Genomic DNA, 27,177 nt, shown 5'->3' with positions numbered 1-27,177 from the left:
GACATGAATTTGTTAAGAGGCAGTAAAATATAATGGTTTAATGTGGACTTTTATAAATATGATGGATTGAACAAAACTGTTCTAAACTCCTAATTTCTATGATTTTTTTTTTTTGTAAAAGACTTTTACAGAACGTGCAGACTGTGTTTCTGTTTAATGGTACTGAATTAAATAGGGAGCCACTACAGAAAAAATAAATCCACTGTACAGTACATGAAAATATAATACATGAATCCAGTACAAAAGGATACAGTACAAAGTCTCACAAATATAAGTTTCTCGCTCAGCTTTAACCAATAGCCCTCACTGCCTTCCTCCCAGTCTCTCATCTCCAATCAGTAGGCTACACTGCCTCCCTCCCAGTCCTTCAGTCCTAACCGGTAGGCCACTCTTCCTCCTCCCAGTCCGTCACCTCTAAGCTGTACTTCAAACTGCCTCCCTCCCAGTCACTCAGCTCTAATCAGTAGGTCCCTGTGCCTCCTGCCAGTCCCTCACCTCTAAGCTGTACTTCAGACTGCCTCCCTCCCAGTCACTCAGCTCTAATCAGTAGGTCCCTGTGCCTCCTGCCAGTCCCTCACCTCTAAGCTGTACTTCAGACTGCCTCCCTCCCAGTCACTCAGCTCTAATCAGTAGGTCCCTGTGCCTCCTGCCAGTCCCTCACCTCTAAGCTGTACTTCAGACTGCCTCCCTCCCAGTCACTCAGCTCTAATCAGTAAGTCCCTGTGCCTCCTGCCAGTCTCTCACCTCTAAGCTGTACTTCAGACTGCCTCCCTCCCAGTCACTCAGCTCTAATCAGTAGGTCCCTGTGCCTCCTGCCAGTCCCGCACCTCTAAGCTGTACTTCAGACTGCCTCCCTCCCAGTCACTCGGCTCCTGCACTAGTCTTTCACAGGCTCCCAGTGCCTGTCTGGTAGCTGCAGTGCCTCTCTGTGGTGTCGGGGGAGCTGTGATCAAGGGAGAGTGTAATTCAGGGGCCAGCAGGTGTGCCAGTTGTAGAGAAGCCTGCGGTTCAGCAGCCCGCCTTCTCCCATAGGAGCGGCTGTCTCTCTGCTCCTCAATAACGAGATTAAGAATATGAAAGGGGGAAGAAGAAAAAAAAAACCTGAATAAAACCCCTTCGAGTTCGGCAAGTTTACTTCAGTGGAAAACGTAGAAACTAAATTAAGACACATTTGTGAATGGAAGCCGTGTTACTATGACCCTTGCTTCAATGACTTGCTCTACAAGTTCAATTTTAATTGTTGAAGGTCCTATTAAAAAAAGAAAGGCATGCCAGCTATAGTTGTTCAACGCTTGGTAGTGCCTACAAAATGTGCTGCTATGAGGCTTACTCATATTTTTCTGGTTTAATTGCAAATAAATAATGGGTATTTGCAAGACAATTAAAAGGGCTCAATTCAATCAGATGTGGTTAATTATTTTTAATTCTGGACAATTTAAAAGCTTGTAATTAAAAGCTTTGATGATCTTGGTGGGCAAACAAATACCATTTATATCTCCTTCAATCACTGTGTGCACAATTGTACCGTGTTAAGTTTCCCATCTATGTATCTATTTTATAATGCATGTATGGCTTTTTCAAAGGGGATATGCGTCATATTCTTTTGATTTTTTTTTCCTACATAGGGAAGTGCAGATATACCATTTTGTCCTTTTTGAAGGTTTTTGTTTTTATTTATCTGGAGCTTAAAGATGAGGCTAAACATGTCTGAATATCTGTGAAAAGACTCCCCTTCATCCTTTTAAGTTATTTTACTGCCTGCACCATTTGTCTGCAGACTCACACATGCAACTCGCACTCCTTCAGTCAGTCACCCCCTTACACAAGCTTGCGGTGATCCAATGGCAAGATGCAGACTCTGATGACAATAAAAAGCCATCTGGCACAGGGCAGCAGCACTGGGCAAACAATGACAGACAGCAGTGAAAAGCATTTCACTGATTTTCACAAACATGTGAAGCACCATAAGCTGTGTGAGTTAGCAGCTTGCTCTCCGGCCCAGGTAAATAAACCCCAAACGTGCCCCCGCTGCTGTCGGGCTGTGCTCAGAAGAGAGCTGGAAGAAATCCAAAAACGCAAAAATCAAAACCGGCTACAAATGACTGAAAGAACACTCCCTCTCTCTCTTTTTCCACCCCCCCTCCACAAACCCGGCTTCAAAACAACAAGAAATGTGTCCAGGCTTCATTTTTCACTTGTCCGCCACTGCTGTGTCAGGGAAGAGTCCATAGGAAGTCTTTATTTGTGCGAGGCTGGGCCTCTCTCCGTGTCTCATTCCCACTCAGCCCATTCTCACGCCTTTCCCTCCACCTGCTGGGGCCTTGATCCTGGACAGAGCAGCCGAGCAGCGGGGAACAATTACAGAGAGGCTCAGCCTTTGATCATCTGACCACATGCAAGCACAACAGCTGACCACATGTTGCAAGAGACATGCAGCTTCCAAACTAGTAAAAACTTGAATGCTCACAGCTTCAGCTGCAGCCTGAGGATTGTTAGAATTACTAATTATATATATATATATATATATATATATATATATATATATATATATATATATATATATATATATATATATATATATATATATATAAAATTATGGAAATGTTGAATCTTTGCTAGTAAGTGTTGCTTGTCCTGGGGTCTCTTTGTAACTGCCAGTGTCAACTATAATGGTGCCGAGCCATCTGGTCTTTTTAAATACCCTTTTTATATTATCTTTTGAATTCCTCCCTTATGGATAGTAACAGTGCTACAGTGCTGCCCAAGTCTTGCTGTGCTTACTGTCACTCCTCAAGGAGTACAGTGGGGTGTTTTTGCAGAACTGTTGTGCAAATAGAATACAATATCAGTTGCTTTTAGGTTTTTATTTTTTAGAAGCTGGTTTACCACTACAAATGCATTTCCTGTTTTAACAAACCTTCAGTTTTGGCATCAGTTCCTCAAAACAGAGGCTGTGGCTGTTTTTGCAAGATGGATATTCACAACCAAGCAGCTCATTTTATTAGCATTAATCATGAAAGCAGCTTGATGCACAGCATGGCAGTGCAGCCGCTTCAATTCTCATTCCTGTGGTGCCCAGGACTGTTAGGAGATTTTTTGGTTTTATACACTCCAGTTTAATTAAAATAGCAGAACTCTTTCCAGATTGTTCATCCCTAGTCTCTCAGTGTGATCTACTCCAATTAAATCCATGTTCTATACTGTGTTATCTGGAAACAGCCGAGGCAGTGGTCCCACACTGGAGAGAGCTGCAGTAGAAGGGGGTTCTTTCATTATGTACAATACTGTGGCGAATTCGCGTCGTCATTTTATACAAATCAGAATTTACAAATATTAAAACCTCACACTGAGTCGGCTGTGTCGGGCCCCGATGAAAATAAAACATATGATTATTGTTGGGAATTGGGCACTCCCTGCTATAATGATTTTTAAAATTAGCGATTTACCAATTCTCTTCAAGCATGTCCCGTTACAGCGACTTTCTCCCTGCCTGTCTCCCGTACACTCCTTTTCTGTTTCACTCTTCCTGCTTTTCTCTTGTTGACACTTTAATAATAAAGCCAGACCACCGTAGAAGGGGGGGCTGAACTCAAGTCATTTTCCGATGCCCAGTTTTAATTGCATGGCACCCCTAGCTCCCCTTTATAGAGAAGAGAGACCCAATATCTCGCTAGCATAGCTAGTGATGCTTCCTAGCTGTAGATGGCCATCAGAAACACAATTCTTGCCAATATAAATGATGCTTATTCAGTACAAGAAATAATTACCAGTAAAGAAATTATTAATTAATGACACATGAACAGATGAATCGATCGCTGTGCCAGCCGTAACCCCCTGTTTAAGGGTGCGGTCATGACTGCTGAGTGAGATTGTTAGGTCTCTGTTCCACTCCATTGTGTTCTCTTGATGTTCTGCATGCTCAGCTAATGCACACTGCACAGAGGAGACCAGCACAGGCCTCCAGAACACAACTAGTATAAAGTTAACCCGAACAAGGGCAGGTGCGGTTCACTTTCACACAGTGGCACACGTGTCTCCAGTTATATCTGCTTGAAATATTTCTCTTCAAGCTCTCGGAAGCCTTCAGTCTGTTCTCTGGTTGTCGTGCACGTTTCACTTTTGCAGTTGCTGTTTGTTCAAGTGTACCTGCACTGCTTTGGAGTCACAGAATGTGTTGCTCTGGTGTGCTTCGGCTCGTGTGTATATTTCAGTGCCCCCTGATATAGACGTGATACAGCCATCTGGAATGTCTTTGTATTGGAGAGCTTGTATTGGGTGCAAAATGACATTAAAATGAGCTTTACTGTTAAATTTATTCTGTCTTAAATATATAATATATATGAAATATATATGAAAATATAAAGGAAGATGATGTGCAGGATGCAAACTGACTTTCATCTGTGGCCCACGTCTGCTCTGACCTGCAGTAGAGCGGCTCTCCACTTGTGTTGTACATTACCCTGTGCGAAATTCTATATGCATATACACTGGAAATGCACATATACACACAGGCATTCCCAATTATCAGAGGTATCACACATGCAAATCTTCCATATGTCAGTGTTTCAAATGCAGTAATAAATAAATATACATTTCAATTCTCAAATCAGGTTAGAAGCAGTGGCATAACATATGGAAAACCTCAAATAATAATAATAATATAATAATAATAATAATAATAATAATAATAATAATAATAATAATAATAATGCAGCAACGGCCAGACAACACATACAGGTAGACGGGATTCAAACCATTCCCATTACTTTATTTGTTTGGACTGTTTCCCGAGGATCATCTCTTCAAGGGTTTCCCTCCCTGGCTCCTGTATCAGTTCCACATTTACATGCTCATGAAAGGAGCCTCTTCATCTGTGTGAGGGCCTTTGCTGCAATAGCTGGAATTGTTTTGACTAAGTGCCACCTTTATTCTGGCCGCTCTGCCATGCTCATCCAGCTCTGGCTGCAGAAGCGTGTGAGCAGAACACTGTAGAACACACAAGACTATACAGACAGTGATCCAGGACAGGTATCTCAAGCAAACAGAGTTTCACACCATTTATTCTGAATCCAAAAGGAAAATAACATGTGCAGGTCTGGAGTATTTATTATTATTAGTAATTATTATTATTGATTTTGGTCATTTCAGACAAAGCAGATTCAGAGCAGTAAAATAGATGTTCAAAAACTAAAATATAGACTGAACACAATCTGTATTTTCACTTCCAGTAAAAAATAAATAAATTAAGCTAAATTAAATGAAAATATAAATTATCTAATTAACACGCGCATAACAAATACAATGATCTAATTATGGTTTGTTAAAATAACTAGACTTCTTGTTTATTTCCTTTTAATGTAAAAACTATTTTTGATATATATATAGAATACAATATATGGAATATAATCTGCATTTTCACTTCCAGTAAAAAATAAATAAATAAAGCTAAATTAAATGAAAACATAAATTATCTAATTAACACGCGCATAACAAATACAATGATCTAATTATGGTTTGTTAAAATAATTAGACTTCTTGTTTATTTCCTTTTAATGTAAAAACCCTTTTTGACATATATATATATATATATATATACATAGACTATATATATATATATTATATTTTAAAGTAAATTTCAATTACAAATTAATGTTTAATTTTAGCCATATTAAAATGAAATAACTTTTTTAAAATTCGACTTCTGAGTTTATAATTATTTTGAATGTAATCTAATGATTTTGACACTATAATTTCTTAACTCTAACACATGTTGATTCTAAAAGAAATAACATATATTATAGCTGCAAAATTAAAAAGGATGACACATTATGAGACATTTAAATATAATTACATATGTACTAATGTACTAGATCTTATGGAATGTATTTTGAGAATGATTAAATGCATTAAAATCTAAACCTAACACTATAAAATCCATAATCATAAATCCCACAATATGCAGTAATGTACTAATCTTAATATATATATATATATATATATATATATATATATATATATATATATATATATATATATATATATATAATGCAATGACAAACATTACAACTAGATTACATCGAGAAAACGATTGTTTCACTTAGCATTGTACTATTTAATGGTCACAAATACTTAATTGGTGTAAAATGTCACCGCAAGGGGTAAGTGATCAATACTATATATCACAAACTGCGGTTTATTTTATATGATTTCAACAGGAAATATGGTACCAATAATACCCTAGAAATACCCTTCTCCAAAGACCACGCAATACAGATTCACATCTATAATTATTTAACACAAGATCACACTTTTAAATAGGTGTCTGTCTATAAAGGGGTTCATGTCAGGATATAACTAATTTGAGGATTGACCCAGAAGCAGAGGTACAGTATATATGTCAAATTAATTTCAGATTTATTAAATAGGAATTCAAATATTACAGAATTAGACTGCAATTAGCAAGGCTTAGAAGGAAATAATGTTTGAAACACAAAGCAAACGGAAGTTCCTTAGCATAGACCATGATACAAAAAGCAGCATTTCCTGAATACATTCAGCTGGCTTTCGTTCATTTTCGCAAATTAAGGGCCTGTATGAATTTAGCTTAGAACAAGTTATTTTAATAAGAGATAAACAAGAGCAAATGCAATTTTGTGTTGAACTTTGTGGAACTGACATGCATTATAACATATGTGCATGCAGTCTAATTAATGACACTTAAAATAAACCAAAATGAAAAGTTAAACATTTTTTCATCACCAAAGGTTTTGTTTGTAAATGAATAAATGGGACAGCTTTTTCCATTGAAGAAAATTCTGGCATGCAGACTGTGCTGTCTGCAATTGTGAGAGTCTGACTTCACGGGGGAGCTGGTGGTGTGCTGGAGGGGCCCCTGTCCTGTCGGTTCCAAGGAAAGCAAGCTTTTTGCATGAGTGGTTAGACTTGGGTTTTCTTGGTATGAAGTGTGAACTGAACCCCAAACTCCTCTCCACTCTATCTGTGCAGAGAGAGAGAGAGAGAGAGAGAGAGAGAGAGAGAGAGAGAGAGAGAGAGAGAGAGAGAGAGAAAGGAAAACATTCCCTAATGTTAGTTTTTGTTCTTGTAACTGACCTTTAGTGTATCTTTTCTGGTTTATAATTCTTTACCCTGCAGTAAAAAATTAGCATGTCTTGTTTTGCGACAATTATAAGTCTTTGGTTATACAATCAAAGGAATTTATACAAGCGTGGCCACATAATGGTGTCAGAATCCATTTTAAAGTGTTGTAATTCATGATTTTACAAGTCTCCATAAAAACTCAACGTGCTGCATAATGAGAAGCATGAATGGAAACTTGGACAGCGAGAGAGAAACTCTGTTCAAGGCCCTCAGAGAAAACGAATTCAATAACAAAAACCCAGCAGAAATCCAACATGATCAACGAGTTGTTAACTTGAAGACATGTGGCAAACCTTGATGGCTTTCTCTCTGTGCCAGTGTTCCACCACTGTTTGCAGTGCATGTTTTTTTTTTTCTTTTCAGAGCAAATAAGAGGTTTGAACCCAACGGTAACGCACCCTTGCCATGTGTCCGAACTGGACCTACAAGATCCATATTAAAATTTTTCACAACTTAAAGAAAAAAAAAAAAGAATAGATAATACAGACTAAACCAAAGTTTATTTCTTACTTTGCTAAAAATGTCCAACTGTGAGAACACAAATAAACACAGAAACAAGTTGAGGAATAAAAAATTCAATTATAAAATTAAATTATCAAATCTGCGACGTCTGTGCTTTTTACGATCTCAATTCCAGGCAGCTGTTTGCACGATAAGGTATTGAGTAATTGTTGAAATCTGTAGGAAAGTGACTTGGTTCCATGCTGTAAAATGTTGTGGCTCAGTCTGATTTGTCCAAATAAGAGAACGCTGAAGCAAGGATGAATGAACTTTACCTCCTCGTCAATAGCTCTTAGCACTATGCAATAGCGATCAGTAATAAAGACCACCTGTGCTTCACCAGTGATTGGGAGCCGTGATAGACCTGCTGATCTCTGTTGTTGTGCAGAAGTAAGCAGCTGCCAGTGGGGGGTGGGGGGGGGGGTGGGGGTGGGGGGGGGGGGGGGGGGGGGGGGGGGGGTATTTTAGATGCAACATGTCTCTGGAGGCTATGGGGTTAGGATCATGTATTAAATAAAAATGAAATGAAGACATTGACAGCCTGAGTCACAGGTTCCATACTATAGAAAAATAAATCATGTTAACCTTTCAGGAGATGTCCGGGGTTTTCATCTGATCTGTAAAATTCTTCATGGAATTGACTAACTGCATCACTGTAATTCATGATTGTAATAAAACAAGCAAACAATCACAAATTAGAGTCTATAAAGTTTTTAGTTTTAAATGAATGGCCATGGTACAGTTAAAGTAAAAAAAAAAAAAAAAATCAAATAATCATATGAAATTTGTGAAGGAACATTTTAAATTATTACTGGAGACCATAAACATCACTCTTAAAACAAATTCTGGCATTTGAATTGGGTTTGGGCCATTCTGGTCCAATGCTGCCAAGCTCAAGTCTTTGAAAAACTTGAGTGATGCCCGTGGAACTGAATGGAGAGTGGAAACCCATACAGCACATGCACTGGTCCTGACCATCCAGTACTGCCATATTACTGGGCAAGGACACTGCTTACTGGTTTGATGATTTTCTCACCAGTGCTGTGGTCGAAAGCACAAGCACTGGCTGTGTCATTTATATTCTCACGATTCTGTTTATTTGGCTGTTCCAAGAGTTCTAACACAGGAGAATGAGCAACTCTTGAAGATGTGGAACCATATGAAGGTGGAATCTGATAATCTATCCTTCACTGGTTGTAAAGACCGTGTTTGGGAATTGCTTAGAAGCTCCTGCCAATGCTTCTCCACTCCATGTTAACACATAGATACATGTCTTATTGATGCTAGTGTGAGATCTCTGTACGCAGCTCATTAACTTTGAACCGCACGTGTTTTTATTGTGTGGTTTCTATACTGTAATTATTTATACATTACAATTGTCTATTTTGTTGTTTTCCAGGATATCCATGTAAACGAGGAAGGGCTAAGGAACAATGGAAGAGACATTTGTGTCCGTGTGTGTCCGTGTGTGTGTGTGTGTGTGTATCTATGCATGTGTGTCTCTGTGAAGATGTGTGCGTATCTGTATTTTGTTTGGTCTGTCTATTTTTCTTTCTCCCTGTGTGCATCTATATATGTATGTGTAGGTCTGTCTGTGCTTTTTAAACCAATTTGTTTATTGTTTATGTGTCTGTGTCCAGTGCTCACCCTGCCTATGCTAGTAAAGAACAGAGTTACATTCTCTTTGGTGTTGTCAACCCAGCACCACTCAAAAGCTTAAAATGAATTACTTAATAATAATAATAATAATAATAATAATAATAATAATAATAATAATAATAATAATAATAATAATAATAGTAAAAAATTATAAGCATTTCTAGAAAGCGTTTCACTTATTTGTCTCCAATTTACTTTAAGTTGGGCACCATTTTCTGATAAAGTACTGTGAGTCTGGCTGTGAAATACTAGGAGCTGCCAGGTCTAATGGCTAAGTACGTGGAAACCAATTCAAGTTCTCATAGTGCCATGATGAGGAGATATGAAAAGCCATCAGCGTGACAGAAAGTGGCATAATGAGGGGCCCTGCCTTCATCTCCTGGTCTCTATAATCCCGGGGTGGAGCTACACTGTAGAGCTGGAACAGGGCAGACTGCTAGTAAACCAACCGGCTCTCTAACCCCATAGAGGGTTAAACTACGCAGTGTTTCCCTACGGTCAATGGAACTGTTCAATTTTAAAATATGTTTCTGCAGATTCATTTTGGAGTTTGCCATGCTTTTCCCAGTCTTGTAGATTACTGTGCACCCCCTGTGCTCTACCATAGTTGTTACTGTGCTTTATTGTACTGGCCTAGGCGTTTGCCATTCTTTCACTTAGATCTGCTACATTTTGCACATTTTTTTTTTACCACAGTACCCCTTTGTAAGGGGGCCTCTTGGGCCAATTAAGTTGGGGCACTGAAGCAAGAACCACAATTCAGGCAGAATCCCAGGCTTCAGCCAGTCTTAGTGCTGCTTGTCCCTGGCTTTATTCCCCACGACGGGACATTTAGACATGGGAATCTAATACTAATACTTAGTACGAGGTGACTCTCCCTGTCACTCTCTGATCCATGTGCTTGTGTATTTCATCGACCACCTGAATGTGCTGCCTTATCCCAATAAAAGGAAATAAATTGACACACAGAAGAACACCTTTGCCTGTAACATTTTTTTATTTCTAATTGCAGAACTTGGATATGGGCAGTTTTATGTTCAGCAACAAAAATTTGGCAGCGCTGACAATGAACGGAGCTTTTAAAACAGCTTTTAGCTAACTTTACCACCTTGTGCGGGCTGGGCATGTTCAGGGATTCACACTTGTACTGTGTGCATCATTATCTCTTGACCTTAAGCTGATACGGACCTTGGTGCATCAGCTGTATGAAGGAACCGTATTGCCTCTTGCACAGAATTCCCTTATGTTCTTGACGTGTTAAATGTGTATGGGTGGAAGTATGCTTTTGATTTATTTTTTCATTAACAGAACCCAGCAAGTGGTAACGTTTGCACACAAGACAAAAAGCATAACTGAACACTTGAAACCTGAGCCAAATTGTTGAAGTGCTGTGCTGACCGTTCAGCGTGCTTCTAGAGAACTAATGCGTTGACATGTGACTTAATAAACCCCCCAGTCTAAAAAAAAGAGCCTTAAGGTAAGTTATACAAATTAGAAAAACTGTGGTCAGAAACAGAATCTTTAATTGACTATCAATGTACCAAGGTATCGTGATTTGACACAGTTAGGTAGCTATGTAGATCGAAAGGGAGATTGGTATATGTTGTTCATATTGAACATTGTTTGATTTTAGAGCAAGTCATATATAACAGTTTTTTTTAACACATTTGTATGGAAAACAACCCTAACCCTCACTAGTCCATTTCTTCAGTATTCAAGCGCTGTTAATTAGCGACTCACACATCCTCTAACCATTTCAAAGATTGATTGCAAAAAGCTTAAGTTGTCATCAAATATGCCTTATCTGGGTCAAGCGTAGAAGAAAAATATGTTTTTTCCTTCTGGAAAATGTGTTGCATTTCCCAGTTATACTAGACGATGTTCAGAATGCACAGTATGTATCCAAGTGCCTGAATTATAAAATAATTTAAAAATAATAACAAGGTAAATATAGATGATCGACATAACATATTGTCATTGCATCTTTAAAAATTGCAATATCTTTCTAAGTGTTATTTTGAAATTAATCATAGCTCTATGTTTATAGGAAGGAAATTAGCACTATTTTACTTTGGTTTTAAGTGTTTATTTTGATAGCCGCAGTGTTGAAAAGAGAACTCTACCCAGATTTCCAGTCTTGGGTAGGGATATTGATTTTAGCTTTAGCTGGATGCTAATTGTTAATACAGACCCACAGAGCTGTCAGGTTGTTGACCTGTAATGTACACAAACAAAACCTTTTGTTGTTAACAAACCACTCTGATTCAGTCACTCAGGACAACTGCCATGACTAGAGTGAATGCAGATGGGTTGTGCATGCAGCATTGCAGCTGTGCCTCAGACCTGCCTGGCCTGGTTCAGACCTGCCTGGCCTGGCTCAGACCTGGTTGACTTTGAAGGCGGCGCTGGGGGAGGTCCAGCTGGGCTGAAGCTGTAGCTAGCTGGCTAATCAGGAAGGGGGCGCATTGGGGGCTGTGCCCTGTTCCCCAAATTTGGTCTTTATTAAACTGTTGTCCCCAGTGGAATGACAGGCACCCCTCTCCCAGCTGATTCGGAGGGTAGTATCTACAGATTAGATTCACTGGATGTGTTGTGTTTATTGAGTCTTCCAGTGTTTTTTTTAAACCTCTTTAAAATATCTGATCCAGCTCCTATCAGCTGGATCAAACAGTGATTCAAGTCGTTTTGAAATGACAACTGGAGCCGGTGATAGAGTCCTAATTTGAAACACTACGGACATATCTTTTAAGCTGTCTGTGTCTCCTCCTGATCTGCTCTTATTGAGTATTCGTGATACAGGCTGACGGGACAATGTTTAATATACTGTACTGTAGTATCAATGCTTCTAATATTTCATAACCTTAATATAACCCTAACCTGAATCTAAGCCCTAATCATAGACTTGAGCTAATGCATTGATATTTTCAAGATTTCTATATTACTATTGTGTAGTTCAAAACCAAACCTGTATTAGAATACCACCCGTTTTAATGGGATCACCATCATCTATTTAATGAAACACTGTGCAAATATATGTGTACAGCGCAATATGTTTCAAATCAGATGGAATGTAAGCTACATTTATTTTTTGAGTGGAGATTTGACTGTTTTTATGCAAAGGCAATCAATATCGATGTGTGTTGTGACCATGAGCGGCCGCGATTCTATCACTACGCGTTAAAGATGGCGCCTCAGAGCTACTGAAGCACGTGCACCTGAAGACATGAAAAGAACTGGTAGCCAATCAGTGACCAAAATCAGCAAACACCTGCCTGTTATTGGTTAGTCAGAGGCCAGCATTTGGTTTGTTTGTTATTTCTGTTTTAAATATATAAGTCCTAAATAAACATGTCTATGGAATGAGAGATGATGCAGCAGCACGGTTCCAGAAATGGTAAGCATGATTATATGTTTAATTTCACCATGGAACAAGCGATTCCAAAAATGAACCAACATTCATTTGGATACAATATAGTACCCTTCTGCTTGTGACAAACAACTTCCAGTCAACTCAGAAGCCTGTAATGTTCTGAGGGTAAATAACAACATGGAATGGAATTGTTTCCAATTATGGGTTTTGATTGTTCAATCTGCCACTCTTTGATGCACTAGGAATTGTACTGATGGCTCTTCGGTAATGTACGTTATTAGTGGCTTTTTCCTCTTCTTCGAAAGCAAGCAGGTCATCCTGTGAAGACTGTTAATTTGTATTACCTGGAACCCATTGTGTAGATGCCTGGCACACAGATAAGAGAAGAAAAATAATGAAAATAGAGTAAATCATCACAGCCTTAATCTATACGTTTTCTTCTTCTTAATTTAGCCATTATAAAAATGTTCTCTGAATGTTGCATGAACATTAGCCCCCTTCTGAGCTATTATCCCGGCTGTCTGGTGTTACAATTTCACACTTGGCTGAGTCAGACAACCAGTCTCCTTGAATCTGCTTGCCCTAGATTTCACCTTTTTTAGGTAAAACCCTGGATGGGGGAAAATGTAAAACCTACAGAATATTGATGGAGACAAGATAATAAGCAGGCTTTAAATTATTGTTAAACTCATAGTGTATGCTTCATAACACATGAGAATGGTTTTAGAGGTCTAAACAAAAAAAGAAAACACACTATTCTATATAGGCCTACATCGTGAGTGCATTTTAACCTTGCTTGGTGGCTGTGGAGTTGGATAGACACCTTACAATTGCTGCATCACTTATTATCATGTGAGGTGTGAAGGTAAGTCGCCAGGTGCGGTTTTGTTACAAGGAGTGCCACGCACAGCCTCATCCTGATAAAATCACTTCGTAGACAGCAGCGTTTTTTTTTTTTTGTCTCCAGTTCAATTTAACATTTTCTAATGCATGAACGGTGGCGTATTAAATTTTACAGCCAGACAGAGCCGCGTATTTATTATTTATATCCAGAAAGATGAAGAAACAGCCCGTGTCCTGCGCCGTGACCAGTATTTTGCATGGTGTTTTTTTAATTATTATTTAAAGGGGGTCTGGCGATCAATTACATGTGAACCACAAAACACGCAATGCAATCGTCACCATCGCCATGCAGTATGTCTGGCTTGTGTATTTCTGAATGGAGTGACTGGGACACCAGTTGTGTGGCAGGTGAGGCTGTACGTCTACAACAACAACAACACAACTATGAAATGGTTCCATTTACCAGTTAGTTTATATTGTCAGTTTCACAGCGATGAAATGCATTTTCAGTATGAGGCAATGCACCATTTACGGCAGGCCAATATATAATTTGGTTAACTCGGACACAGCCTAAAAAAGGCGAGAAGATTACCAGATATTTTATATATATATATATATATATATTAACAGGTCAAGGGCGTGCCAAGTGAATTGTTACTAACGCGTTGTTTTGTCTAGAGATTTCTTGCTGGCGGTGTATGGGCTGCTTTGTGTGAGCTATCTCATCTACAGACATACAAAATATTAGTGAATGAAAAGCGGCAGCAAAATAGATCTCAGCATGTATAGGCCTGTATACAGTATCTCAACTCCTCGCTTTTTGTGATGCCGTCTATTTGGATTTATGGTGTAGAGTAAAGCGCTGTCTCTTTCACGGTAGATTGCTTGAAAGGTGCCAAATAAATATTCAGTTTGAACATAATTTCACAAAAACATTTTATTTATAAAGTATGATTAATTTAATACAATAGTTTAACACACCATATATATATATATATATATATATATATATATATATATATATCGCGTATATATATTATATAATATATATATAATGGCAGCAAAAATCGTTTTAGCGTAGTATTCAAATATACATATGTAGTCGAAATCCGCTTTAGGTGATCAGACAATATATACCAGAATACATTTTTTTTGTAATTCTATTTTATTTTGAATTGTTGTTATTATTTTTTTGCCAAAGATGCCCCCTTTTGCTGATGCATTAATCTTGGTGTTAATAATAAAAAATTGCATTCCGTTTTTTTTTTTTTTTGCATTTTAAATAACTATTATCAAATACTATAGGTAACACAGCTAAACAAAAGAGAAAAAACACAAAAATAACATGCAGCTAACAGCATTAAAAGCTTAATCTTAATAATAATAATAAATAATAATAATAATAATAATAATAATAATAATAATAATAATAATAATAATATAAGCCCCGTTATAATCAGTGATCTATTATAGCAAATATGGAAATAAATATTAAAAACAACAACCAAACCATTTTCAATAGTCCAGCATGAAAATAAACAAGCTTGCTTTTGGAACAAACGTCATTGTGGAGCACGGGAGCAGCCAATCCACTGGACACAAGACAAAGACCCGTGAAATAAGCTGAAAGTTATCACAGCTGAAGCGTCTGACCAACCGAATCCAGAAGAGGGACTGCACTCCAAAGAAATTATGTCATAGGTCACCAGACAGGGGCTCTGGATCGGATTTCGTAAAGAAACACACTTGAACGTGTAGAAACAGATCGGCATTTAATCAAAGTACTCGTTAGGTATGCATTTCATTAACAAAGGTGTTTCATTAACAAACGTGTATGCAATTGTGCATAACACGTATATATATATATATATATATATATATATATATATATATTATATTATATATATATATATATATACAACACACACATGTAACTGTGGTGTTTTGATTTGTTGTTTTGGTACATAATTCTTTAATTAAGAAAAAAGACCCCTTGCAACGTATTTTATTATTATTATTATTATTATTATTATTATTATTATTATTATTATTATTATTATTATTTTATATTTTAAACATTTTTATTTTACAGTTTATAATTCCAGATTAGTCCCAAATTCCTCATTGGTTTTTAACACCTTTTGATTTTTTAATTTAAATTTAATTTTTTTTTTTTTTTTTACCATTTTTTAAAGTTCTAATTTCAAGATAAGAAATTTTTTTTAAATTTAATTCTATTTAATTTTATTGATTTTAATCACTGCTATGTAAATCACACATTTTCAAAACGGTTTCCCCCAGTCTTTAATTAACTCCTAATTGTATATTTAACAAGAAAAGAAAAAAAAAAAACAAGACAAGCAATATAGTTATTCAAGACCTCTCTGAAGCTGTTTTGTAATATTAACCTGGTTTCTCATTTCACAAACTAGGAGTTAATTAAACACAGTGCTGTCTCCCCTTGCTTGCAGTTCAGAGAGCCCTGTGCAGCCACAGCATGGGGCCTCTCTGTGGCTTTTCCTGCACAAACCAGTTTAACATTAGCACTCCTGGTTCTCATCTAACCCAACAAATGTGGCAAGTCCATTTGGAGATCTAAAGAGCGGGGATCCTATAGCGTGCTCGTAGCACTATTTGTTTAGTCTGGCAACTGGCTTTATCTTTGCACCTTTATCTCAAAATCTACATAAGGGAATATAAACAGGCAGCACAACTCAATTGAGTTACAGTGTCGATGGATGGCCATGTGCACATGCAGTTCATTATAGAAACCCATATTAATATCTGTTAGGATTCACCTTCAAGGGTTCATGCAATTACATTTCCTTTGAACCAGTGTATAACATTGTGGCGCTCAGGGAAGATGCATTTATTTTTTAATTTTCTTTTTTTCTTTTATTAACTAGAACCAGTTATTATTTAGAATAGAACGTGTAGTTTTTTTTAAAAAATAGAATAAATGGGAAAGACCAAAGGAAAGCAAGTCATTTAGTAAAGCTTCCTGTGTGCTGAATGGCTGTCAGCAGGGGCACTTCCAGTAACCTGGGCACACCTACAAGCCTGCCATTCTCCTGGCATGGATTTACTGAGCCTCACAAAGAAGCATGCAATTTACAATACCGTGCGGATGAATGGCAGAGGAGAGCTGACAGCCAGCACCCACCTTTCCTACTCCCAGCCCACCGGTCCTTTCTGAACCACTTTTACACTCCACACTTCACACACTGTTTCAAAACAAAAAAACAAAGGCAACATTTTTGGCATTAAAATCGACCACTAGAATTGGGAAGCCAGTTTTTTTAATACACAAATTTCCAAATAAAGCACTAAAACAACATCGTCATCAACAACCACTATTAATAATTTCTAAATAGAGATAGCCGAGTAAAGTAGATTGAAAGAAATAAATCAGATACGAAAATGAATACCCTCAATCAATGAATAAAGTGTGTCCGTTTTCATACTCTTGTTATAGGTCACATATTACGCATACCGGCATATTTCAATCTGATTTCATTTTATTGTTCTGTCAGTTGCACTCAAAGACTGAATCATATTAAATTCTGACCTTGAGTGGAGTGGCAATCAGCTGGCACAGCAGCCTACACTGTATAGACTTTTTCCTAATAAATTGTTAAATAAGAATATTGAAACAGTATAGCTTAATGTGACTTTATTTCCACGTGGTGCAAGACATCTGATGGAAAATACGTTTCCGATGGTTGCATCACTGGATCACATCAATACCAGGGTCTACTGTACCACTATAGCATCAGGCAGATTTATGACCACTTGGCAGTCACTGTGTGCAGAGCATCAAGATCAAGTACACTTCCTTTCTGAAAGACTAAAGAATTCTTTCATGCTGTATCGCAGATCTTGGACAGTCTTGACCCATGGTGGCTCAGCTGACATGCATTATGTTGTTTCTGTTTGGGGCAGAGCAGGTAAAGGGGTCTTTCTTCAGTACAGTTTTATAGCACGGATAGGACAGTGGTGTGCTGTACAAGTGCTCAGGGTCATTCAGACTTTCTGCTCCAGTGCAATCTTTGCACAACTTTTCTAAAAAAACAAACAAATGGACAACAGCATGAGCTTGTGCAGGAGTGCCAGAAGTTCTTTATTTCTATATCAGCGTCAACATTTTTCAAGTCAAAAGAACGCAGGTGGTGCAAACTTTAAATATTGATTCAATGTCTGATCTGAGGTTCTCCTGGCTCCTCAATAAGAGATCCCAGTGTGAAAGACACTATGGAAGAGAGGGTGTTTGTTAAAGCATAGGGTCCACATACAGTAGCCCAGGGTGTTTATGACACCCATGTGGTTCAGGGGAGAATCAAGCACATTATTACTCTCCCATTACACCAGCCTCGTTGACCTACTCGTCTCCTGACCCTAGAGGGGATAGCAATCAGTGTCTAGCACCTCAGTGAGCCTCCTTATGATCTCATGCTTGACCGCTTGTGTTCTCACCTCTTTCTTTAACTGGCTGGTGCTTTGAGGATTAGATGAACCAAGCTATTAAACCCCTCTCCCAGTCCCTGAATCCTTCCCTTACTGATCTCGATGCTATTTACCCACTCTCCCAGTCCACAAATCCGTCCCTTACTGATCTCAAGGCTAACTACTTACCCCCTCTCCCAGTCCCCAAATCCTTCTCTTACTGATCTCAATGGTATTTACCCCCTTTCCCAGTCCCTGAACCCTTCCCTCACTGACCTCAAGGCTAACTACTTACCCCCTCTCCCAGTCCCTGAATTCTTCTCTTACTGATCTCAATACTAACTACTTAACCCCTCTCCCTGTGCCCCATCATCAATTGCCTCTCAACCCAGCCTAACATTCTAGGGTATTCTATGAAGGGCATCACTACAACAAATTGCAAGCAGGTTACACAAACACATATTAAGTTGTTTTCTAGTTGAAATTGATATATTGTGTTCCTTTTCTCTTACTATTTTAAATTAATTGCAAGCGTGGTCATTAAAGTCATCAATTAAATTAGATCACTAATCAGTTTCAATGGTTTGATTTCATAAGCACAACAAATCAAAACAGAAGCAGTGGGGTTCTAATAAATGTGCACACTGCTGTATATACAGTGGCTTGCGAAAGTATTGACCCCCCTGGGCATTTTTCCTATTTTGTTGCCTTACAACCTGGAATTAAAATGGATTTTTATTTGGATTTCATGTAATGGACATACAAAAAATAGTCCAAATTGGTGAAGTGAAATGAAAAAAATTACTTGTTTCAAAAAATTCTAAAAAATAAATAACGGAAAAGTGGTGCGTGCATATGTATTCACCCCCTTTGCTATTAAGCCTCTAAATAAGATCTGGTGCAACCAGTTACCTTCAGAAGTCACATAATTAGTTAAATAAAGTCCATCTGTGTGCAATCTAAGTGTCACATGATCTCAGGATATATACACCTGTTCTGAAAGGTCCCAGGGTCTGCAACACCACTAAGCAAGGGGCACCACCAAGCAAGTGGCACCATGAAGACCAAGGAGCTCTCCAAACAGGTCAGGGACAAAGTTGTGGAGAAGTACAGATCAGGGTTGGGTTATAAAAAAATATCCAAAACTTTGAACATCCCACGGAGCAACATTAAAGCCATTATTAAAAAATGGAAAGAATATGGCACCACAACAAACCTGGCAAGAGAGGGCCGCCCACCAAAACTCACAGACCAGGCAATGAGGGCATTAATCAGAGAGGCAACAAAGAGACCAAAGATAACCCTGAAGGAGCTGCAAAGCTCCACAGAGGAGATTGGAGTATCTGTCTATAGGACCACTTTAAGCTGTACACTCCACAGAGCTGGGCTGAAAAAAGCCATTGCTTAAAGAAAAAAATAAGCAAACACGTTTGGTGTTCGCCAAAAGGCATGTGGGAGACTCCCCAAACATATGGAACAAGGTACTCTGGTCAGATGAGACTAAAATTGAGCTTTTTGGCCATCAAGGAAAATGCTATGTCTGGCGTAAACCCAACACCTCTCATCACCCCGAGAACACCATCCCTACAGTGAAGCATGGTGGTGGCAGCATCATGCTGTGGGGATGTTTTTCATCGGCAGGGACTAGGAAATTGGTCAGAATTGAACGAATGATGGATGGTGCTAAATACAGGGAAATTCTTGAGGGAAACCTGTTTCAGTCTTCCAGAGATTTGAGACTGGGACGGAGGTTCACCTTCCAGCAGAACAATGACCCTAAGCATACTGCTAAAGCAACACTCAAGTGGTTTAAGGGGAAACATTTAAATGTCTTGGAATGGCCTAGTCAAAGCCCAGACCTCAATCCAATTGAGAATCTGTGGTATGATTTAAAGATTGCTGTACACCAGCGGAACCCATCCAACTTGAAGGAGCTGGAGCAGTTTTGCCTTGAAGAATGGGCAAAAATCCCAGTGGCTAGATGTACCAAGCTTATAGATACATACCCCATGAGACTTGGAGCTGTAATTGCTGCAAAAGGTGGCTCTACAAAGTATTGACTTTGGGGTGGTGAATACTTATGCACACTCAAGTTTTCTGTTTTTTTGTCTTATTTCTTGTTTGTTTCATAATAAAAAAAATATTTTGCATCTTCAAAGTGGTAGGCATGTTGTGTAAATCAAATGATACAAACCCCCAGAAAATTAATTTTAATTCCAGGTTGTAAGGCAACAAAATAGGAAAAATGCCAAGGAGGGTCAATACTTTCGCAAGCCACTGTATGTGGACCATATCGACAGAGCGATAACTAGTGTAGTGGAGTTAGTGAATGAAGGTAATCTTTATGTCACCCTGAGACATTCTTGTAAGCTTGCTTGATTTGTAGAGTAATATGCTTGAATAGCCCAGGCACTGCTCAGCAATGCTTTTACCATGGAACCTAAAACAAGTCCAAAGGCAAGGTTAACTAGGCACCAGTGCAGAGCTACAGTGTCGAATCACAAATCTGTTAGCAGGAGAGTGATTTTACTGAAGAGGTTTTTTTTTCTTATATAAAACACTGTTAAATAAAGTCTGATTGGACTCGATGAGTCAAATGTATCAAGGTCTTCACTCCAAAATGTAATTTGTACTATTTTACTGTGAAAGGAAAATTTAAAAAGAAAAGTATTATAAGAACCCTAATTACTGAGGCTTGAATTAACCTAACGTGCGTAAAAAAAGAAATTCAAGGAAATAAATGCACACAATAAAGTGATTGCCTGTGGCTCGGTGTGTTATAACAATTCATCATCAACAATGTGCTAATCAAATCAAAAAAAGGCTTCCGCATTTGCTTTGCTCCAAAGTGCTTTTTAGCAGGTAAAAGTGAATTGAATTGGTCTGTCAGCTCTGAACCAGTGTTGATGGCCATGCTGAACAGGAATGGCCCTTGAGGAGGTGCTGCTGGGATAGTTTGGGTTGGTGTTGGGTAGGGATGTGTTTCTGCATAGAGAGCAGAACAACCAAAGGGGGTGCTGCAGCTCTTAATGCTCATTCAGGTTTGAATTTGAATCAGTTCTTTATTATCTCAGCAGGTGAATAAGAACCAATTAGGATGTGCATCTCAAGGGTGGGCTGGAAGACAAAGCATGCATTAGCATTAATTTACAAAAAAAAAAAAAAACGAGCCCCCAGTATATATATATATATATATATATATATATATATATATATATATATATATATATATATATATATATATATATATATATATATATATATCAACTGGTGCTTTGAAATAATGTAATTTTAAGCATTTAATTTTGAAGGTGGCTTTGGCAATTTTCCAGTTTATTTTTCCTTTCTCCTCTTTTGTCATTTGCTAACATTCACTTGTACAAAAACTGTGGAAATGCAAAGAATTTCTACAAGGTTACAGATGGCTTATTCAAAAATTGCATTGTGCTAAAAATGTTAGGAGCATTTTAACCCACTCTGAGGAGGACACATGCACAGTTTTCGAAATGGTGTGCTGATGAATTTAAATGCAGTTTTGTACAGAACTTTTGTCTAAGTTTTGTAAAAGAAACAAACAAAAAGGTGAGGGTCTGAATTTATTGAAGAGTTGTGCTCCGCCCATCAAAGTTATACTTTGAGGGCCTCGACTTTTACATTGTGATTTAATCCAGGCCATTCAACCCCCCCAAAAAAACCCAAAATGACCCAGAATGTGATCCACAGTCCTGCACATTACTGTAGCTTTATACTCACCTGGGCCTGGTATTCACATTACCTACTCTGGTGGCAGTGTGTGCTGGAGTGCAGGTGTCTCCTATCTCTTGGTAGACCTTCGCTCTTAGCAAAGAGTGTTATATTATTGCTGAAAGACAGAGGGTTGTATGCGAATATTTTCCAAAGAGAACTAATCCAATAGACCCATAATGTTGAATTCCAAATTTTATGCCTTAATAAGGGGTTCCAAAAACAAAGCATCATATTTTGGAACCTCCACCCCTCTTTAGTTCTTTCCAGGGTTCCAGAGAAGGGCAGGTGACTAAACGGAAGCATTGTATTCTATCCAGAACGCCCAGGATTCCTCTTTTCTTTGGAGTGGAGGGAGTTATTTATAGCATCCTGTCAGTAGGAACACAGGCACAAGGATGAAAACCACTGGGACGCAATCTGATTAATTAACAGTCAAACTATTGAATCCTAAAATACACTTAGATTTAAAAACACTCATGCAGTCATTATGTTACAATTAAAGGTTAAAGTTTTGTCTAGATCCACGCTGCATGTATAAATCAGACATGCCATTTCACAGATTAGGCTTTAATTTAGCAATTCTGTTGTTTTAAGAATGTCTCTTATATGCAGATGAGTGGAAATCCACATAATAACAAAACTGTTTTAATAGCTCACAGAAGATGCATTTTGGGTAAACGAGTGACCCCAAATTTATGCACCAGAAACATGACTAGTTAAATCATGAAGGTTAGTCAAACATTTATTGCAACACAAGATGACCATTGCTGTAATGCACCAACATTGTGGGTTTTTTTGATTAGTCCCTACTGAGTAAGAGAATGTGCCTTCATAGTCAACAGTAAATCCGTCAGTCCATCCATACATCCATCCATACATCCATCCATACATACCAATGAGTAGTTTCCAGGTGTTTTATTGAATATTCCTAACGGGGCCCAATCACCCTTGTCAAGTATATATCTGACTAAACAACTTTAGTATGTTAGTAATTGACATTGATTTAAAACTAGCTGATAAACTATTGAAGTTTATCCAGGATCTGTAACACACACTGATATACCGATGAAAGTACTAATTGAAACGTTTTCAAAACATACCTTCTTTATAATTTATTTTTTTGACAATATATTTTAGACATACAGAAATTCCAACAACTGCTGGTGGCTGGTATATACGGTAGTCAAGTGACCTCTTTTGTAACAGGTAAGGTTAAAAAAAAAAAGTTTTTTTTTTTCATCTGCTTTCATCGTGTGTTAGAGCCCCCATTTTAACCAGATTAAAACAAAGCTATCATTTGCCATAGTGTATATCTTGCAGGTAAAGATTAATTAATAAACTAATTTCAAGGCTTCTCGTCGTTTACGCTCACTTAATGTATTACAAATGCAACCTTCCCGTTAAAACGCCTTCAGATATTCATTCACTGTTTGAATATTCAGTCCTGACCACCAATTATAAAAGAAGACACGTTCGTGTTGGGTATTGATCGAGCGGTTGTTTGCTCGTCCCTCGAGGCAATCCATTGCGCCCAGTGGGGCTTCTTTCCACCCAAACACTGTGAAGCAGCCTTTTCAGTTGCAAACTTTGTTGCATCTACTTCGACACTATAAGAATGCGAATCTAACAAGCCGTTAAATGTTCTGAGCCATTAAGTAAGTAGAGAATGGGGCTCACAATGCCCGTGTTAAACTGGAGTGAGTAAAGAAAATGGGCCAGAGCAAACCTATAGGAATTTACTCTGAAGCAAAGATGACAGGAGCTATACTGATGTCTTATTTCCCTTTCAATCAAAGGCGTGTTATAAAGCAACTATTGCACAGGTACGTGCACCGCGCCTTTCAATCTGACGCTGCAAAAGCATTGTTTGCAACAGGAACGGTAAAATCAATAGGAAGCCGTGGTTGTTACAAAAAACCAAAACTAAAGTTAAAACATCGCTTAACTTTGTAGTTTGATTAGTTTAAATCAAAGTTCAATTCATTTTGCAAGATGTGCGTTTGTTTATTAAGTGTTTGGTTTATGCTAAGTCCAGCAAGTGCATGTGAGGTGAACTAATCCCATAGAATAGTTTAAGAATGGTTTCAGGAACATAACTGTAATGGTTTAAGATGATAGTGCATGCTATTTGAGTTAGGTACCAAGCTATAGACTCTACCGTGACGTGATATATTGCGTATTTAAAATGAATCAAAAGGCTGTTTAAAATCAATACAGGATTTGTAATTATATAGAGGATTGTAATGTATATATTGCGTTAACCTCATTAGTTTCTATGCACACAACCATCAGCTTTTATCTCATCAGATAGTGTCCATCAATTAGCCTAACCAGTTGTTGGGTTAGACTTTCTCCCGTAGGAAAAACACACACAGGCGTTTCCCCTTCCAGTCCCCTGAAATAATTCAGTTTGAGAGGGGTTCAGACGAGATGCGAAAGATAAGGCAGACGGGAGAAGTGTGAAAGGAGTCGATTGCTCATTAATACGCCTTTCAGGAGTGCTGGAGACGACATCATGAAATTACAAAACACCCTTGTAGGATCAGCTTGCATTACCGTTGCAGAACATCTGCTTCCTTGAATACAGTGCACCGCTTCAATTTACACGCTCGGGATCCATTAAGTTCCATCCGCATGCCTGTCTTGTGGATACATTTATCACGTTTTCTGACACCTTCCCATATGCTAAAGAAATGAAACGTGGCTCTTGTTGGGCATGAAATGTATCATCTCTGAGGATTCTCCAGCGTTCGGTGGAGAAAACGTTATTTCTTGGTGGTAATTGAGAGCTCTTTCATTAGACAATTAACGATTTGTTTAGCCCATAATGTGATATCTTGCCCCCGCGGATTTAACTTAAAACATCTCAATTTAAATGAAACCATCAAATCAAATCCCGCGTCAGTGTAAATGCCATTCTGTAATATTAATCATGTTTTATTGAATTTATTTGTGTATTAACTTCGTAACATACGCAGGCTCTGACAACGTGAAGGTTACGAGCAGTATGATTTACAAATTAATTTATACATTATCATATCAGTTTATAATAGATTTGTTTATCGGGCAAGGAATGTACCAAAAACCTACTTAGAGAAAACGTCATTCCTTATTTTCCCTTTTTTTCTTTGTGTGGAGAGGAGAGGCGTGCGTACAGTGGTTTGTTATGAAACAGAGAGCACTCTTCACAAAACTTTACGCGATTCAAATAATGTTAAATTAAAGACTGTTTACACTATGATAATGTTTATAAACCCTCTTTAAAAAAATTAGTCCTTAAAACAGACTTTAAAGCTTTGTGAATAAGGACCATAAATTGTGTAGGAAATAAAGCAGCTGTTTGATTACTACAAATATATAAGACACACACTTAGGTCATATTTAGTTTATATGGATTAAATTGCACCTTTATTTTTCAGGTTATATATGAAGGGAAACTAGTTCACCCTTTCGTATTGGTTTGAGAAAGGTATTCTGAAATCACCGTGGTGTATTTATTCCTTGACGATATTCATCTTTTCAAGAATATGTACAGATTTTGGTGTTTTGTGAGTATTTATTTATTTTTGGTTATGGCCAAGTACAATTCGACCAACATGAGTTTTTTTTTTTTTTTTTTACGTCTTTACAAAATACAAGGACTCAACGATCAGCTTTAAATGAAAAAGCTATGTTAATATTTCCAGACCACCTGCAATTAGCTAATCCCGTTATTGACCAATATCACAATGCCTTTGTATTCCCTCCTCTATCGGTTAGCATGACAAAGCTTTGCAACAGGTCTCCAGAAACGGGTTTTAAAGGGTGTATCCTGTATTATTGGCCTCATTAATGTTTTTGTTCTTCACTCTCTTGGGCTTGAGAAGACCTCTGTCACAAGCAGCGAACGCTTTACCGCAGCCCGGAGGATTGCATTAGGCTGCATGCTGGTCGAATTCACTTTTCTTCAGACGCTCTGCAACTGCAAAAACACAAGCGATTACTTCCATCTGCCTTGATTTCACTTGGTATAGGGCCCTGACACTTTTAAAAAAATGTATTTCCCAAACGATCTGCCCCCAGCACTGCCTTATACATAGTTATTAATCATTATGCTACCACTGCCTGCGATTGAACACGATAAAATAGCATTTAACAGAATTCATTTTCTCTAGCTACCTGCCTGCCGCATTTCACAAGTCAAACATAATTTAGAATAAAGGCTATATATACATGTTCATTTGGGTTCTGATGTATTTTCTGGTCATTTTTCTTGCGTTTGTTGTGTGAACTGATTTAAACGAGTCAAAAATAGTTGCCCTCTAATGCTACCCCCCCCCCCCCCCCCCCCAAAAAAAAAAAAAAAGAAAAACCAACAAAAAAAAGATGATGCACAACTTTATTCTACCAATAAAAAAAAAAAAAAACTGCATCTGTTTAATCATTCACAACAAATAACTAAGTTTGTGTTGAAAAAAAAAAAAATACACATTTCGCACCAAAACATTTTGAGTCGTGAAAAAAACCGATCTGCAGTTCTCACAATTACAGCTGGAAGTGCTGACTGCAACTTATCATGCAAAAAGCACGGGGCCCGTTTGAATTCCCATCCAAATTCGGCACCACACACAGCCACTGAGAGCGGTGGCATCTGGGCAGAGTCCGACCCGCTCTGGACAAGAACCTAGTTGTGTTGTTCCATTCGCTTTGGCTGGCCAGCAGAGGGAGCTACACGAGTCAAAAGCATAACAGATAACAGAACCCCATCTTCACTCGTGTCTGTTTTAGGAATCGGGGTTGTGCTATAAATGATGCATTTCATTTATTAAGTTTCATCAGACAGGGACACTTTAAAATAAAATGAAATACAAAAATGCGCTCTTTCTTAAATAAAATACTGAAACTGTATCATTTTGTAAAAGCTGTCTTAAGACAACAAAACATTCTGTTTCAGAATCGACTTGACTGCATAATAGCAATTTGAAATAGAGAGGGAATGCGGGTTTGAAAGAGATAGTTTGCGGTAGTGTTTAGGTTGTATTATTAGTGTAAAAGGATGGCTGGAATTAGAGGGGCTACAGAATATCACTATCATATTAAAACGTCATTATAATGATGGTGAAGCGTTACTGATCGATTGGTTATTATAGCCTACATTCAGAAATACTAAGCTGTTTACTTTACATCCTTACGTGTGTTAAACCCGATAATAATAATAACATGTCTGTTTCTCCAGCTGAGGATACAGAACATATAATAGCGATGGATATACCCCTGCTGCCATTATAGGAATCTTTATTAACACATACAGGGCTTAAACTCAGCCGGAGCCGAGCTTCAGTAAATCTTTCCGCACCTTGACTTCAGCTGTAGTGAAAACAATGCAAAATACAGCTTTCAAATAATTCTGAACATTTATTTTCAGGCGTGCCTGTGTGTGTGCTTGCGTGCCTGTGTGTGTGCGTGCGTGTGTGCGT

This window comes from Polyodon spathula, chromosome 7 (genome assembly GCF_017654505.1).
Source record: "Polyodon spathula isolate WHYD16114869_AA chromosome 7, ASM1765450v1, whole genome shotgun sequence".
Classification (NCBI taxonomy): Eukaryota; Metazoa; Chordata; class Actinopteri; order Acipenseriformes; family Polyodontidae; genus Polyodon; species Polyodon spathula.
This window is presented reverse-complemented; position numbering follows the sequence as displayed.